Source organism: Crassostrea angulata, chromosome 2 (assembly GCF_025612915.1).
Source record: "Crassostrea angulata isolate pt1a10 chromosome 2, ASM2561291v2, whole genome shotgun sequence".
In the NCBI taxonomy this organism is placed as follows: Eukaryota; Metazoa; Mollusca; class Bivalvia; order Ostreida; family Ostreidae; genus Magallana; species Magallana angulata.
This window is the reverse complement of record NC_069112.1, coordinates 29547826-29563457: the sequence shown is the minus strand read 5'-3', so window position 1 is coordinate 29563457 and position 15632 is coordinate 29547826. Positions and strand designations below refer to the sequence as shown.

The following is a 15632-nucleotide window of genomic DNA, read 5'->3' as shown; positions in this document are numbered from 1 at the left end:
TGTAAATCCGAATATGCAATCGTGTTGATGTGTGAACCTGAGTATATGAATATGTGTAATTCTGATCGTGTAACCTATAAAACTCGGGCATAAACATGTGTAAGATTTGAATCCGTTCCTTCGTGTACGTTTACATTAGTTAATTAAACCTTATTCTTTGCACACTTGGCAATAACACATCTGACATGATACAAATTGACGAATGTAAAGTCTACAAGTTTGTCGAACTTTGACATGACCTTATATGGCAACTGCCTTGCTGCGGGAAAAGGCATGCCGTAATCGCCGGAATGGACAAAAAATAAACAGACTATTCAGCTAAACTGTTGCAATAAGCTTTTAATGAACGACACCTTTTCTATCGAAAATACCGGTGGCATTTTTAGAAAAAAAATTGAGGTATGATTGAAGCTGGGCTAAACAGGAATAGGTTCATGTATAAAAAAAAAAGTCGTTGCCAATGTGACGAATGCGCTAAATTCCGTAATATAATTCTCATAGTATTATAAAAGAAAATGCCTAACATCTTACATCTCTAAAAAATGTTTACATGTAATTTAAACTGGAATATAAGTTGATGCGTACCCTCTTCTAGAAATGAGACGGATCAAGAGATTTTCTAAGGGGGTAAATATATATTTTGAGCGGCATGGGGTTCGAAGACCGCCGTGAGGTCCCATGTAACTCCATTGTTTCTGAATTCTAAGAATTATTAAAGAGAATTTTTAACCGGGTTTCCGGTTATTGAAATAGTAAAAATTGCGGGCGGGCGAGTGGCTGCCAAAAAGGTACCCTTCTTGTACCGATAATTCCTCGAACAGTTTTCAAGATAGGAAGTTGTTCTTTTGCAGATCAATTATACATATATCAGAGGTATGCAAATTGCTAGGATTTTGATTTCTGATAAATGAAAAATATCAGCTGCTAAATTTAGTCATTTTTGGGCAAAAACATTGCATATAGAGTACCCCATTTCTGTGGATAGGTGGTATTTATCAATTCAGGATTGACAAATGGATTATGGATACAGTTCATACAAAAAAACCGGTATGCTGTCATATTGACAGCTTTACTCTTGTTATTTTTCTGAATTAGTTAGAATAAACGACCTGCAAAGATTTGGTAATTTTTCGCGGAAAAATTTATGCTACTTTACATGTATTTATACTTTTTTTGTTGTGCAGGTGAAAGATAAATAATAACACAATCGTCAATAATAATAAAAACTAGAGCAGAGCTCGTGGCAAAGCCACGAGTAGGTCTTCCGTTGTTGCTGCGAGATGAAAATTTATGTGATTTGGTGTCAAACGATTATAATGACTAATGACTAAAATTTCACTTCTGCTTTTGTTATATAAACGTGCTGTGATTGAAAGCCTGTATAAAGACAGGAAGAAAATGTTTAGGAAAACTATTTGTCGAACACAGTTTGTGTAATTGTTTTGAAAACTCTTTAAGGCCCTGTCACACAAAGTTGCCTTCCCAGGGCGTGTTCACGGCGTTGTAAAATTCATGGAATCGCCGTAGGATCGCAAGGAAAATTCAGGAAGGCGTTCTTACAGAGCTCCCAACTATGTTTTCACAGAGTTCAACTTGGCGATTGACTGCCCTCTCGCTGGATATCCGCCGAGCGCTCATGACGTGCTAGGAGTTTTTACCGTGCATCCATAGCGTGGTTTGCTCGCTGGCTGCGTGCACATGCGCTGTTTGAGAATTTACGGCGCTGTCATGGTGACCTTACTCCACTTCTACGGCGTTTTTATCGGAACGCAGAGCCACGGCGCGTAGTTTGTGCATGTTCAAAGTGCGCGCCGTCGCATGGCGTTCTAAAATATTCTTATCTAGGATATCCCACCGCGGCGAACGAAGATGCCGTTGAGTTGTTACGGCGCTGTAGAAGACTCTAATTCGTTTACCATGGCGTTTTACATTATTCAATTACGCAGCGGGATCGCTGTGAGGACGCAGCTCCAGTGTGAGAGGAGTTTAAACAATGAGAAGTTTAATGGCGAGTTAAATTTTTCAGGGTAGCATGGATTGTTATATATTACATGTACTCATGATTCGTGTAAGGAAATGTACGTAAAAACGTGCATAAAAAACACGTAATTTCTGTAAATTAATATTTCTAATTTTTGGAAGACTATGTACAAGTTTGAATTTGTTTCGTGCTGTCAAAATTTGGTAAATAGCCAAAATTGATGGCATCTATGAAAATTTATTCAGGGCTGATATATAGAGGATATCTATATTGTGTGATTTTATATTTGCTTTATCCAACGAGTTGAAATGGTGTATATATTCGCGAGGCTTGCCGAGCGAATATAACCATTTCAACGAGTTGGATAAAGCAAATATAAAATCACACAATTATAGATGTCCTATCTATCTCATACAATTTGATTTATATTATGAAGCTTTTGAGACAGTCCCTTGTGTGACCCAAATTGGTTATTTTTTTTCAAAGATTAAAAACGATGATGCAACGTTGTGTTATCCGGCTATTGTGACCTTGCGCAATACAATTTAGTACGTCATTCCTGAGATAAATCTACCTGTTTTAATGTAAAGTTTCACTGAAATAAACCTTAAAATAATTTTTTAGCTCTAGATAATTTTTCTTGGAGCTTATTCACTTGATTAAATGGAAATTCCGATTAGAAGAATTGAATAATCAAGTTTGTTGACATACACAAAGTTGCGAATGCTCGTTAGTTTGAATTGACTCGAACGAGGAACAGTTGTTGATGCATGCTGTTTAATAACACAAACACTAGGCTAGCCTTATGATTCGAAATTGAAAATAATGAATAAGGATGCCTACTGGTGGTGGAATAAAAGTCTCATGAAACATTATTACGGTAAGTTCTTGTATATAAACACAACCAGAGCGCTGTTTTCATCGCGTCGTCAGGATGAAATCCTTGATAGTTAACGTAATTTATAGTTTTATAAACTTCACAAAGCAAATTGAAAGTTGGAAGTGGGCTAAATTTATCAAAAATCTTGACAAACAAGAAAAAAGGGTTTTGTGGTTACGGTTATGAATAACATAAAAGGTGTGGGGGCAAACTTTACAGAAATGAATATTACTTCTCTCTACGATGCAATTATATTCAAAATCCCTATTTTTAAGTCATTTTTTTCTCCTTTATCGGATCAACAGTTATTCTCTCGGAGAAAGTATACGTATGTATTTTTTAAAAAAAAGGAGAGAAACTTCAATAAAAATAAGCGAAAAATAATGGTGTTACGGTTTTTATTTTCAGTTAATTTAATTAAATGTGACAAAGGCGCATATTCCATCGGATTTTTGGTAACTTGTACATGAAGTATATTTGATGCAAGTTCCATGTTTGTTTTTTGTGGGTTTTTTTTTTGTTTTTATTTGTTTTTTGCGTTTCTCTGCTTTATCATAAAGATATATCAAAAAACTACGCACATGTCACAAGCAATATTTGCCTTCTCTATTTATCTTGTATTTTAATAGATTGGGTAATCATTGTTGACCTAAAACTAGAACTGTCCTAATGGGACTAATACCCCCGCTAGGCTAATTTCAAATGGGACAAATAATTGAATTGAATAATAATTAAGGTTTGGAACACATATAAAAAAAAATTTAGAAATGTAAAAAAAAAAAAAATAGTTAACAAAGAAAAATTAAAATCAAAATTGTCAGAATTTCACTGTAAATACATATCTATAACAGTAATACATTTACAAATGTATGTATTTGATGATATATTTTTTTAATTTAATTGATTTAAAGTAAAACCAACAAAATGACAATAACCCCTCCCTTTGCAGTGAATAGAAATACCGGTAGCCAAGCAATGCTCTTCTGTTGATAAAACTTTCAATATCTTTCTAATAAGAGTCTTGACAGATGCAATTAGTTGTTTCAAATTTTCCTCACTTTCTCCTATGGCACAATTGAACTCCATATCAGAAAATTGATCCCATAGAACTATGATTTTCTTTGATGAGCTTGTTAAATTTAATAAACTCCCAAAACATTACCATAATTACCATACTATGTAAAAATATGTAAAAAAGAAAATTTAATATTACAAACAATTTTAAAATTGCCAAAACACTACAATCATATCAGTAATTTTGAATTTCATTTAAATTAATGCCCAATAGGGTCACTTCATCAAATTACTTGACAAATAAATTTAAACAACCTCTAAAAATAGTTTAACTTCTTTATTAATAATTATATTATTTATTTCCTTATAATGATATACCTTTTGGTTTACATGAAACAGTTTTAAAATAGCCCCAAAACCATCACCCATTTTACAGATTATCAATTTCCCCTAAACACATGCTCCATCTGAACCATGGCTCAGATAATGGCTCCCTTGGGACAAATGAATTCAGCCACACTTGTCTTTGATGTTCTCATTAGCTCCTAAGAATTTATCATTGACAAACAAAAACTTTGCATTGTCAGTTGATAGAATACTTATAAAAAATAATTTTTTTTTTATTAATTAAGACATAAAGACAAAAAACTCCACCTGGATGTATTTATATAAATATATTTTAGAGTGTTTTCTATTAATTAATTAATAAAATCTGTAAGGATTACCTCCCTTACTTTTCAACATTAGTGTACAATATATAGAATAAGGAAAATGAAAACTGTCATAAAATCATTAAATCTTGTCTGATCTTAAAAAAAATTGCAGGTGCACATCTTCAGATGGTTTTCAACATATGTACAAATTTTCAAACTGTTCCATGCAGTAATAAAAAATTCTATAGGGGGGACAAAGCTGCGTCTACAGACAGACGGACAGACGGACAGACAGACAGACGGACAGACAGACAGACGGACAGACGGACAGGGTGAAACCAATATACCCCCCTAAACTTCGTTTGCGGGGGTATAATTAGTATTCCACTGGCTGTAGCCAACCTTGTAAGTAAATTAAGTTGCATGACATCCTCATACCACACAACTTCAATAATTTTTTTTTTTTTTAATCAATTTTCATATAATTAGCAATAAAGAAAATCCCCAAGAACACTTGTCCATCTCACTGAAGTGTAACTTTGAGAAGCGCATATATTTTTTGGAGGCAGATATGTCGCTATATAATAGTCTGTAAGTCAAGTAAAATAATCTGTCCTAATTTGCAATACTTTGATGATTTCTATGGCGACCACCTGCATAGCATAATCTAGTCGTATTTCATAACATCTTATCCCAAGAAAAAATTACATTTGACTTAAAACTTTTAATTATAATATATATTATTCTGTTCATAACTATATATAATAGAAGTTTAGCGTGTTCGACATGTTAATTTATTATAGCCACGTTCTCAGATAACGATCCTGCACCTTTAATGTGAAAATGAAAGTCCTGTTGTTTGATCATTGACCACTTTGAAGAAAGCACCATTCGAACTGTTGATTAATTACATAACAATTGATGATCTGCAGCCATAAATAAGCAGGGGCTATATATGTTCTGAGCTGTTTGTGCTGTTCAAAGTGACACACGATTTTCGGTAGCACGTGGCGATTGAATTTACGCAATTAAGAAAGTTGAAATTTACTAAGACTGACCGAATAAAAAAACGGATGGGAAAGAGAAACACGCTCAGGAGAAACTGTTACACATAAGAAGAAGTCACTATCAAATGATTTTCGACAGATCTGGAATTTAAAAAAAAAAGAGCACTTGGCAGCGGGGCGGTGGGAGGACAACACAGAAATAAGTTCGTTTTCACAATGAAACTAACGACCATGTAGAAACACTACAGAAGTTATTAATATGTGACCGATAGAATCTAAACAAAACTTTTCAAAACTCATGTGAATATTCTTTAAAAAAATCACCGAATGCCTTAATTCAGGGCATTCTTTTATCGTGTCAGCACCTACTGCAAACATGGCACTTTGATCATAATTTGATTTGATTTTTTAAATTACCTTGTACGCTGTCGTATAAATGAATGCTAAATCAACTGTACGAGTAAAATAAATTTATCTGTTTATCTGAAACCAATATAATAGTTTAAAACATAATAAAAATAGTTGCGATCGTACAAAATACCAAACATGCATGCGTGATGGGGTACATGCATGTAGAGGTCACTTGCGCGGGATCTCCTCGGCCATGTGCGAGGGATGATCATTCCGATTTGGAGTAATATCGCTTTTATTTATTTTCAGAACGACATTTTAATTTACTCTTCAATGTTTAATTTTACTAAATACAAAATGAACAAACTTTTATAACATAAAATTAAAACAATGTACAGTGTATTAACGGCTATATAAACTCAAACACGTTCATCTTCATGTAAGTGTGCGGGTGCGAATCCTGTGTATTAGATAACCGTTTACCGCTAGGTAGTGCAGCCGTGGATGATTTCCTCGACCGCGGGCGAAGGATAGATTACATAAAGGTTTAACGCATACGCAGCTCAGAACCTAGGAAGAATTGAAAAGTTTGCAATTTAATGACTAAATTCTATCAAATAGAAATTCTTTTTTTTACTTAAAACCCACAATTGATATAAATGTATGATATTGCATTAGATTGAGAATGGCATTGCTTTTATTAATTAACTGAACGATTTCTTAATTGACACCCTATCGTTTAATCCAATTGAAGAATAAACCTTTATGTGTAATCAAAACTGAAATAATTCTTCAATTCGCAGTTAAATTAACTCATATATGAGAGACACAACTCTCGTGTATTAGATAACCGCTGACCGCTAGGTAGTCCAGCCGCGACCATGGTGACCGATTTTCTCGGCCGTGGGCGAGGAATAGCTTACGTAATAACACACATCTCTGATTCAAGGTGGATTTTAAATGCATGCAGTATGATAACTAAAATGTAATGCAAAGAATTTTTTTTTTCAATAAGTATTTTGTGTTTTACTAGGAAAGAAAAAGAATGTTTTGTTTTTCGATTCTCGTCTTTAAGGATTGTGCACTATAAGAACTAAACAACAATGACTTTAACTTCTATTAAAAAAAAAGCATGTGTTCTAATTTTTTTCTCATGAATTAAAGCCTCCTGTATAAACCATCATACTTTCTGTGGTAACTTTTTGCCAGTTTTACGCGCAAAGACTTTCGTTAACTTGCCAAATGAAAGCAGGTACATGTTAACATGTAAAGCTTTTTACACTCATACTACACAAATCACTTACAAAATAACATTGTAACGACCTTTATGAGATCCCAACAAACATCTTTTCCAGCGACAGCAATATCGAAATCCTAACCGTTTTTGAGTTATTAAGCAAAATCTTTTGAGGGCTACTGGACCTTAATCTAAGGGGCCAGCCCTTTTTTTATTGGTGTCAAATGAAAGCCCTTAACATTATGCAAAACTTTTGTTCTATATGTATTTAGGAAATATTTCAAACTAAAAATTTAAGAAGCTAAATCATGAGAAAAATTTTGCTATTTTTAAAACATAGATTTCGATTAATTAATTCGAGTGGAATAATTGGAAGAAACTGAAATTAAAAAATCAGAGGACAATATCCAAAGTGTCAATAATAAAGATTTTTAACTATAAATTATTTGCTACGGAACATTTCGGAGCCTTTGTCTGGAAACTAACGCCCCTAAAATTTAAGAAAAAGGGGAATAACTTAAACCCGGAAGTTGCGATTTCAATTTTTTTGTGCTCTAGAAACCTAATTAAATTTACAATATACCGTGAAAATTTGAATGAAATCAGATGACAAATAAAAAAGTCATTGAGGATTTAAAAACGTCTAAAAAAAGAAAAATAATAACTAGAGCAAAGCTCGTTGCAAAGCAACGAGTGGATCTTCCGTTAATGTCGAGAGTAAAGCTTGATGTTCCTGCAAGAAGCAGAGTTTTTAAATCAATAACAAGAGCAACTTAAACAAAAAGATAAAAAAAAATGAATAATTCTTGGTACGACTTAACAAAATACGAATGATTCTATGTGGGAATTAACAAAAACCTTAACGATTCCAAGAACGACTTAACAAAAAATTCCGAATGTGTCAAAGTATGACTTAACATAAATCAAATTATTTTTGGTATGAGTTGAATTTTACGCTATTTTTTAAACCAAGAACGCAGAATCAAAATTTCCGAAAACAAAATCAATTTTAAACCCCTATATCTATTTAATGCATCGTCTGATTTAAAAACGGATTTTAATTTCGTGTCCGAAGTAAAACGATAGTTCTATCTTCTCTGTTAATGTCATAGCTTTATCTTTTATAATAAATGAGAAAAGATCCGGACAAAATCACTTTTTAAAACGTGAAAAACGTCAACATGTGACGAATGTGATGACGTCATTAAATAATTTTTTTCATATCAGAGATCTTTTAAATACGCATAAAATCTGTAAATTTTAAAGCAATCGATGCAAGCGTTTTTAAAATATTTGAGTTGGAAAAAAAATAAGAAGACAAGAATTTAATACATAACTCTGCGATTACCTTAATCTTATGTCTATAAATATGGTTCAAGGTCACTGCAAACCCTTTACCCAAAGGCACTCTGTGGATGAGTATGAACCAGATTGAGCCAAAGGGAGAGAATCTATGCTCCGGATAAGTGATCTTGACAGAGATCGGGCAGATAAATATGCCTTTCTATCTAACTATGAAATAGTTTTCGTGCTATCTGCTATCGGTGAATAGTCATCAAAACTGTTCACCAGCAGCATTTATTCAATTTCTCTCATTTTCAAACTCAGAACACCTTTGATGTAATCCGATCGCTGCATTAAATTCTTAGTCCGATAACTCTGAGTTGTTTATCATAGAAACAAGTTGCTGTCCTTTAAAAAAGGACTACAATACGTGGACCATTTGCATGTGTTTCCAACGATAAAGCGGGAAAGCCTTAAGATTATCAGAGATTCCACCGACTCTAGCCCTCTGCTTTTAACCACTAAATTTGTACGTTGTATTACGTATACATGTATGTATAGCCCTGACTTTTTCTCATAGAATTTAAAGGATTCTTTCTTCTAAAATTATTATGATCTATCTATGATTGAAGATTGCATGAATAGCATCAGGCATTCGGTGAGTTCTACTATTTGCGCACACATTACGATTCGCACTACTTTGTTAACTATGCAGTGACAGCTTTGTTTGAATTAAAAATTTCATATTCATATGATGCATTTTTCTTGAGATTTAAACTTTTATACAGTGACATAATTATTCAATCATACGTAAATGCTTAAAAATTTTAATCAGGAAGTTCTCTAGCCTCGCCTACTATAAAAGTAAAGTTAAGTTACTTGTATATTCGGAAGACAACAAAACATTGCAAATTATGTTATTTGATGCATGTTGTAGTTTCGGCAAAACATTAACTTATTTCATAATACTGATAGTTCATATCACATGCCAATCATTTTTTTAAAAGGAATACTTTGTTTCTGTACTGTTAACCGACAACTTTACAATTACAGCGCCTTTGAACTTATGTGTGCATATGGCACGGAATCCCGATCCCGATTCAGAAAAACGTGTGCTAGCCTGGTTCCCTGAGCTACCCATAACGCACAGGAACCAGGCTAGCTCATGCGCAGGCTGAATTTTCCCCATGGCATCCGGTTTAACCTCGCTTATATATTTTCTGCGTGGACCTCAGGGTCCACGCAAAAATTCTGCATTGCCGACAAATAAAGTTTTTTTGGATAATAAAATACATATTTACTATTTGGACAATAGCAATATTATTATCCCCCTCGACAGCAACTATTTCTCTCGGCTTGGCCTCATGATATAGTTGCTTTCTTGGTGGAAAATAAACTTGCTACATTCTCATAGCCAGTAAAAAGGTATATTGTCCAATCCACCTACATTCCGAGTTATATAACCTGCAATATCACTGTGCAGTCAACACAACAGGCATAGCCGCAAGTTTCAAAATTTACTCCTGCTTTTCATGCACTTAACATTAGGAGCCTTCATATTGCATACCAATTCAAACAGGAGACACCCCTCTAACTAAAGATAATCATTAAAATTCATTTTATGAATCATTACAACACTCATAAGCCTTCAAGTACAGCAAATCTCAATTTTACAAAATTATTAACAGGCACTTTATTCGAAACTGTCCCTTGCTCCCTTTAACTTAGTACATTATCGTTTAATGAAAAGATGTTTTGTCTTAGACTTAGAAAGCTAATGCAATTCTGAGAAAAAGTATACCAAAAAGTCCCAATTCCATTGAAGTTTAAGAAAAATATGGCCATTGAAGTGAACCCACCATTTCAACTTTCCTCTATTCAACACAGCCTTATTGGGTTCTCCATTATAAAACACTTTGCCTAACCTTTTAGAGGTCAATTGTTTATCAACCTATTTCAATAAGAAACCTTTCTCAATACAACATACATCTACATGATATTATCATGTTAAAAGCATCACATCACTTAGAAATGCCCTTACATGTACACTGTATACCCCCCCCCCCCCAATCTTTTGATTTTCATAAAAAGTCATTGTTTGAAATTTTTTACCTAATTTTATGAAACTTGTGGCAATTTTCACACATATTTGAAAATAATCATCAATGATACTAAATATTGATCTTTTTTTTTTGTTTATTGAATTATCATTATAATTAACAAATGTATTCCTGCATGTGAATTCTTTTATCCATTAAAAAAAGTAAGCTAACAATCATATTAAGTGAATATTTAATCTATTCTGGTTTCTGGTCTCCTTTCAACTATGCTAAAACAGTAAGACCTACAAGTCTGCCTGATATTAAAGTTAAATTCAAACACACCTGGGTAGCTGGAGACAAGGGAGACTTCCATGAAAAATGATCAAATTTTACTACAAGTTTTCCTACATTTGTATGCATGTATACATTATAAGGTAAGAATTCGTTGTTTCTTATTCATTTCAAAAGTAATTATCATGGCAGATGTTATTTGAAGGTCAAATTTACATTCACATTCCCTTCTTGTAATCTTAATGGTGACAATCGGACCGGAAAGAGTGAGGTGATTTTTAAATTATAAACACATCTAAATATTGATCATTATAAAATTATAAAAAACAAAATAAAGGAAAAATAATTGCATACTTTTATTGAAAACAAATTTTCACAGCTAACAATTGTAAATTACTTTAAACACTAATAAACAGCCTTAATTTTGTTTGTTATAATTTCTTATCAAACACAAACCACAACAAGGCATGATGCTTAACTTAGAGTTCCATTACAGTAACTGTTCATGAATTATCCGATTTAATTTGAATTACCGGTATTAAATAGTCTGTAGAACACAAGGAATATGCATGTGGGTAGAGGTGACAGGTTATCCTCAAGAGCTGAAAAGAATCAACAGGTAAAAATCCATGTGGCCACCAATTGCTGAAATAAAAAAAAAATCAATAAGCTGTGTTAACATACATGTACTAATAATAGATGTGTTTATATTAACATATTCATAGTATTTCTGAAAAAATACACTGACCATGCCGTGTAATTTGTGTGACATATCCCGATACATGACATTATCATTTAGTCACTACAAAAACAAAAAATTGCATATCAAGTCTTGATATACCATTTAAAAATTTTCTTAGGCATAGACATAGATCAAATTGAGAGAGAGAGAGAGAGAGAGAGAGAGAGAGAGAGAGAGAGAGAGAGAGAGAGAGAGAGAGAGAGAGAGAGAGAGTGTTTTTCTCATAGTGCAACAGTCAATTTTTCAATTCGTAAACTACAAAGGAATATTGTAGATTGGCAAATAATCACGATGATCTAAATTTCACTACGTTTGCGATTTAATATTTTCTTGCGAAATTAAAGGACCCAGCAAGAATAATATCATAAGTTTTAAAAAACGTTTAAATGCTTATAATCTGATCAATTGAATTTTTAAGCACCGTGAAATTAAAACCATCACAATTGGTACTTTAGTAGAAATCGTGAAATTTTAACACCGAGGAATTAAACGACTTACAGTATTTCATCCGAACAACGTCAAAGTATAATTTTCTGCTATACCATGCATTTCTTATTAAATGAATTCTACTGGGTTTTTGTTGAGGCACATTCAGTAAAAATTATTACATACATTTGTCTTACTGTAAAAATTGTTTAGATGTGTTATGCATGTAAAGTTTACCTAAAATGAATCAATGAAATTCAATATATATAAAAGATACCGGTAAACTAATCTTAAAAAAATACAATGCTTCTGTGAAATAATAAAATCTTGAGAAGAATATTTTATGAATATCAGGTAACATTAACCTAAAGTCTGAACTTGAAGTTCTTTTCATCTTGCACTCTGTTTTACATGCTCTTTCACAGACGATTACCACATATGACGGAGAGCCAGACGAAAGGTCTAAGTTTAATTAGATTGAATATCTACAATGTCAAATATATTTATTTAATTAAGCACAAGCCTGTCTGAGTTTTTTAATTCATTAATTAAGTGAAGGCGATATGGAAAAGATCTGGTATATTCAAATATTTAGGGCTTAGTTATCATCATGCAAACATGCACTCTAATTACAACATTCTAATATTTTGTACTTTAGGACCCCCACCCCTTTTAATTGCACTGTTTTACAGTGTGTGGAGTGTTGTGCAATACAAAATAAGACATGCATATACATAATAATAAATAGAAATTAAAGAGTGGTGTGCAAAACATACACGTGAAAATACACTGGACAGATAATATTCCGAGATTCCTCTGACTCTAACGCCCGCTTTTAAACTGTGCCGCACGTCAAAAGCAGAGGTCAGAGTCAGAGGAATCTCGGATTAGATTGAAAAGTGCAAATACTTTGAAAAGAAAAAGTCAATACGACATATCCTATATTGAAACATACCTTTATAATCTGTCATATGTTAGCTGAGCTGAAATTTCCACTATCGACGTCTTGCAGGCCATGCTTCTTTTAAAAATGTTGACACACCGCTATCAGCTGACATGGGGGATCGTACGATAATTGTTTCGATTAAAACTTATAAGACTAACAAAAACTAACAACGTAATTATCGATCGAAGTAAGGAAATCGTTTCGATAAACACTCTGATTTACATTTAAAAAAAGGAGTTCGGTTTAATGACATATACGAATTGTTTTCAGCAGGAGTTACTTTCAGTGAGAAGTTTGCACTATTTTTTAAACCAATAACGCGGAATCAAAATTTCCGGAAAAATCAATATTTAAACCCCGATATCTCTGCAATACATGATACGATTTTAAAACGAATTTCAGTTTTCTATTTAGCGTTGCAAACTCTACCATATGCATATACTTTTATGCTTTCTTATCACGTTTTATGATCAGTACGAATCGTTTTAAGTAGAAGTTACTTTCAGTGTGAATTTTGCACTATTTTTTAAACCAAGTGCGCGGCATCAAAATTTCCGTAAAACTCAATTTTTAAACCCCAATTTCTCTTTAATTCATCGTCCGATTTTTTTTTTTAAAACGGGTTTCAGTTTTAAATTAAGCTTAATAAAAGCTGTTTTGCTGCTTTATGATTAATATCAAATTATTGGTCAGAAAAGAGTTATTATGAAAAGACTTAGTAGCCCTTCTGGCCCCTAATTTGAGGGGTCAGCCCCCTTTTTTATATCAAATTAAAGGTCTTGCAAATATAAACATATATTGTTCAACAAGTGTTCACGAATTGTTAACCGTTATAAAGATATCGGAACAACTGTGTTTTAGGGGCCGACCCTTCAACTCCTTACTGGGGCCACCAACAAAAATTTTTTAGGTATCACATTGTAAACAACATTATTTTTAGCAACTTTTGTAATACAATGTTTTTCAAAATATTTCTCCTTTTTAAGATAATATTGATCAAAGTTTTGGACTTCTGGCCCCTTAAAACTCCTAATTATGTAACATATGACTTTAGTATGGTCCAGTATAGATGAACAGCTGTACAATGAACATTTTTGCTTCTATAATTAATAACAACATATTTTTCAGTAAAGAGTTATTATATAAAGACTCTAGAGCGCTCTTGGCCCCTAATTTGAGGGGCCAGCCACTTTTTCTTAATATTAAATAAAAGATCTTATTAATATAAACATATTTTGTTTAATAAGTGTTCAGAAATTGTTGACCGATTTGGAGATATATCTGAACAACAGTGTTTTAGGGGCCGACCCTTAAACTCCTTACTGGGGCCACAAATCATAAATTTTAAGGTACCATTTTCTAAAGAACATTATTTTAAGCAACTTTTGTTCAACATTGCCTTTCAAAATATTTCTCCTTTTCAAGATATTAATGATCAAAGTTTTGGTCTTCTGGCCCCTTGAAACCCCTAATTACGTAGCAAATGTTTAAAATAAGGTACTCTGTAGATAAACAGCTGTACAATAAATATTTTTGCTTCTATAATTAATGACAAATTATTGCTCAGTAAAGAGTTTAGAGCCCTCCTGGCCCCTAATTAAAGGGGCCAGGCCCTTTTTGTTAAAACAAAACAAAAGCTCGTGTAAATCTTCACAACTTTTGCATTACATGTTTTAACAAATTATCTACAGGTTAAAAGATATTTTGCAAAACGTGTTAAAATTTTGCCAAAAATTTTGGTGCCAATTTTAGACCTCGGGCGAGCTTCGGCGCCGTGCGCATTTTCCACAATGTCAAATACAGAGGATCATCTACAGACATCAATCTACATATCCCTGCAAGTTTCACGTTTCTATACCATTTAGTTTCGGAGGTGTTACGTGGACAAAATAGTCCTTAAAAATTCACAAAATCTTCAAAATCTCAAACCGGAAGTGACGTCATCAGCTCAAAATTTTATATTCGCAAGCACGTTTTATGTTCTATCCGTCCTGTAAATTTGGTGAAAATCGACCAAATAGTTTTTGAGTTATAGCTCTCGAAAAATGTCAGAAGAAAAATATAGAATAACTAGACACGATCTCGTTGCGAGCAACGAGGAGGTCTTCCGTCCGATTTTTAGAAAGGAAATGACCTTGCCTTTTATCTTCATCAGCGAAACATATCAGGAAATGCAGATGTGATCTAAAAGAGCGATGGATGAAGGATTATCCACCCTGTAGGATCCTTAATTTTAAGGACCAGTCCCATTTTATTTCATATTTAATAAGAGGTCTTTTGACTTAATAACAGGTCTAATAACTTGTAATAAAAAGAAACCGAAGAAAAAAAAAGAGGGTCTACCTTTGTAAACGGAAGACCCTAATAACAATAAGAATAGAAGGGTCTTCCGCTGGAGACGGAAGACCCTAATAATAAAAGACTGTTTTTGTCTAAATCTTAATTGAAGAGTGTTTTTCAACTTGTACTATAGAAGTATAGTTTAGTATAATTTGTACTATAATTAATTGTAATTAGTACAGTAATCTAGAATGGTACTTAAAAATTGAAATTAAAGGCCCAATATCAAAGATCAAGTAAAATCGGACCAGAAAAACTAAATGATTTTATGAATGGGGGGGGGGGGGGGGGGGTTGGTCGGTGATTTCTATATTAAAATAGAATAATAAATTCTAAATATCACATATTACACAATTTCTAAACAAAATACATATGTTAGAACAATGTATAAGCGCTGTATAAGCCACTGTACCATTGATTTGAAATTTAAAAATCTCA

At 33.0% G+C, this 15632-nt stretch overlaps 2 pseudogenes; both read left to right on the top strand.

Moving 5' to 3' along the window:
* The window catches only part of LOC128174159 (receptor-type tyrosine-protein phosphatase kappa-like), a 240431-nt pseudogene that overhangs the window by 172455 nt on the left and 52344 nt on the right, over window positions 1-15632 (top strand).
* LOC128171173 (uncharacterized) overlaps window positions 1-15632 on the top strand; it is a 29401-nt pseudogene that overhangs the window by 4664 nt on the left and 9105 nt on the right.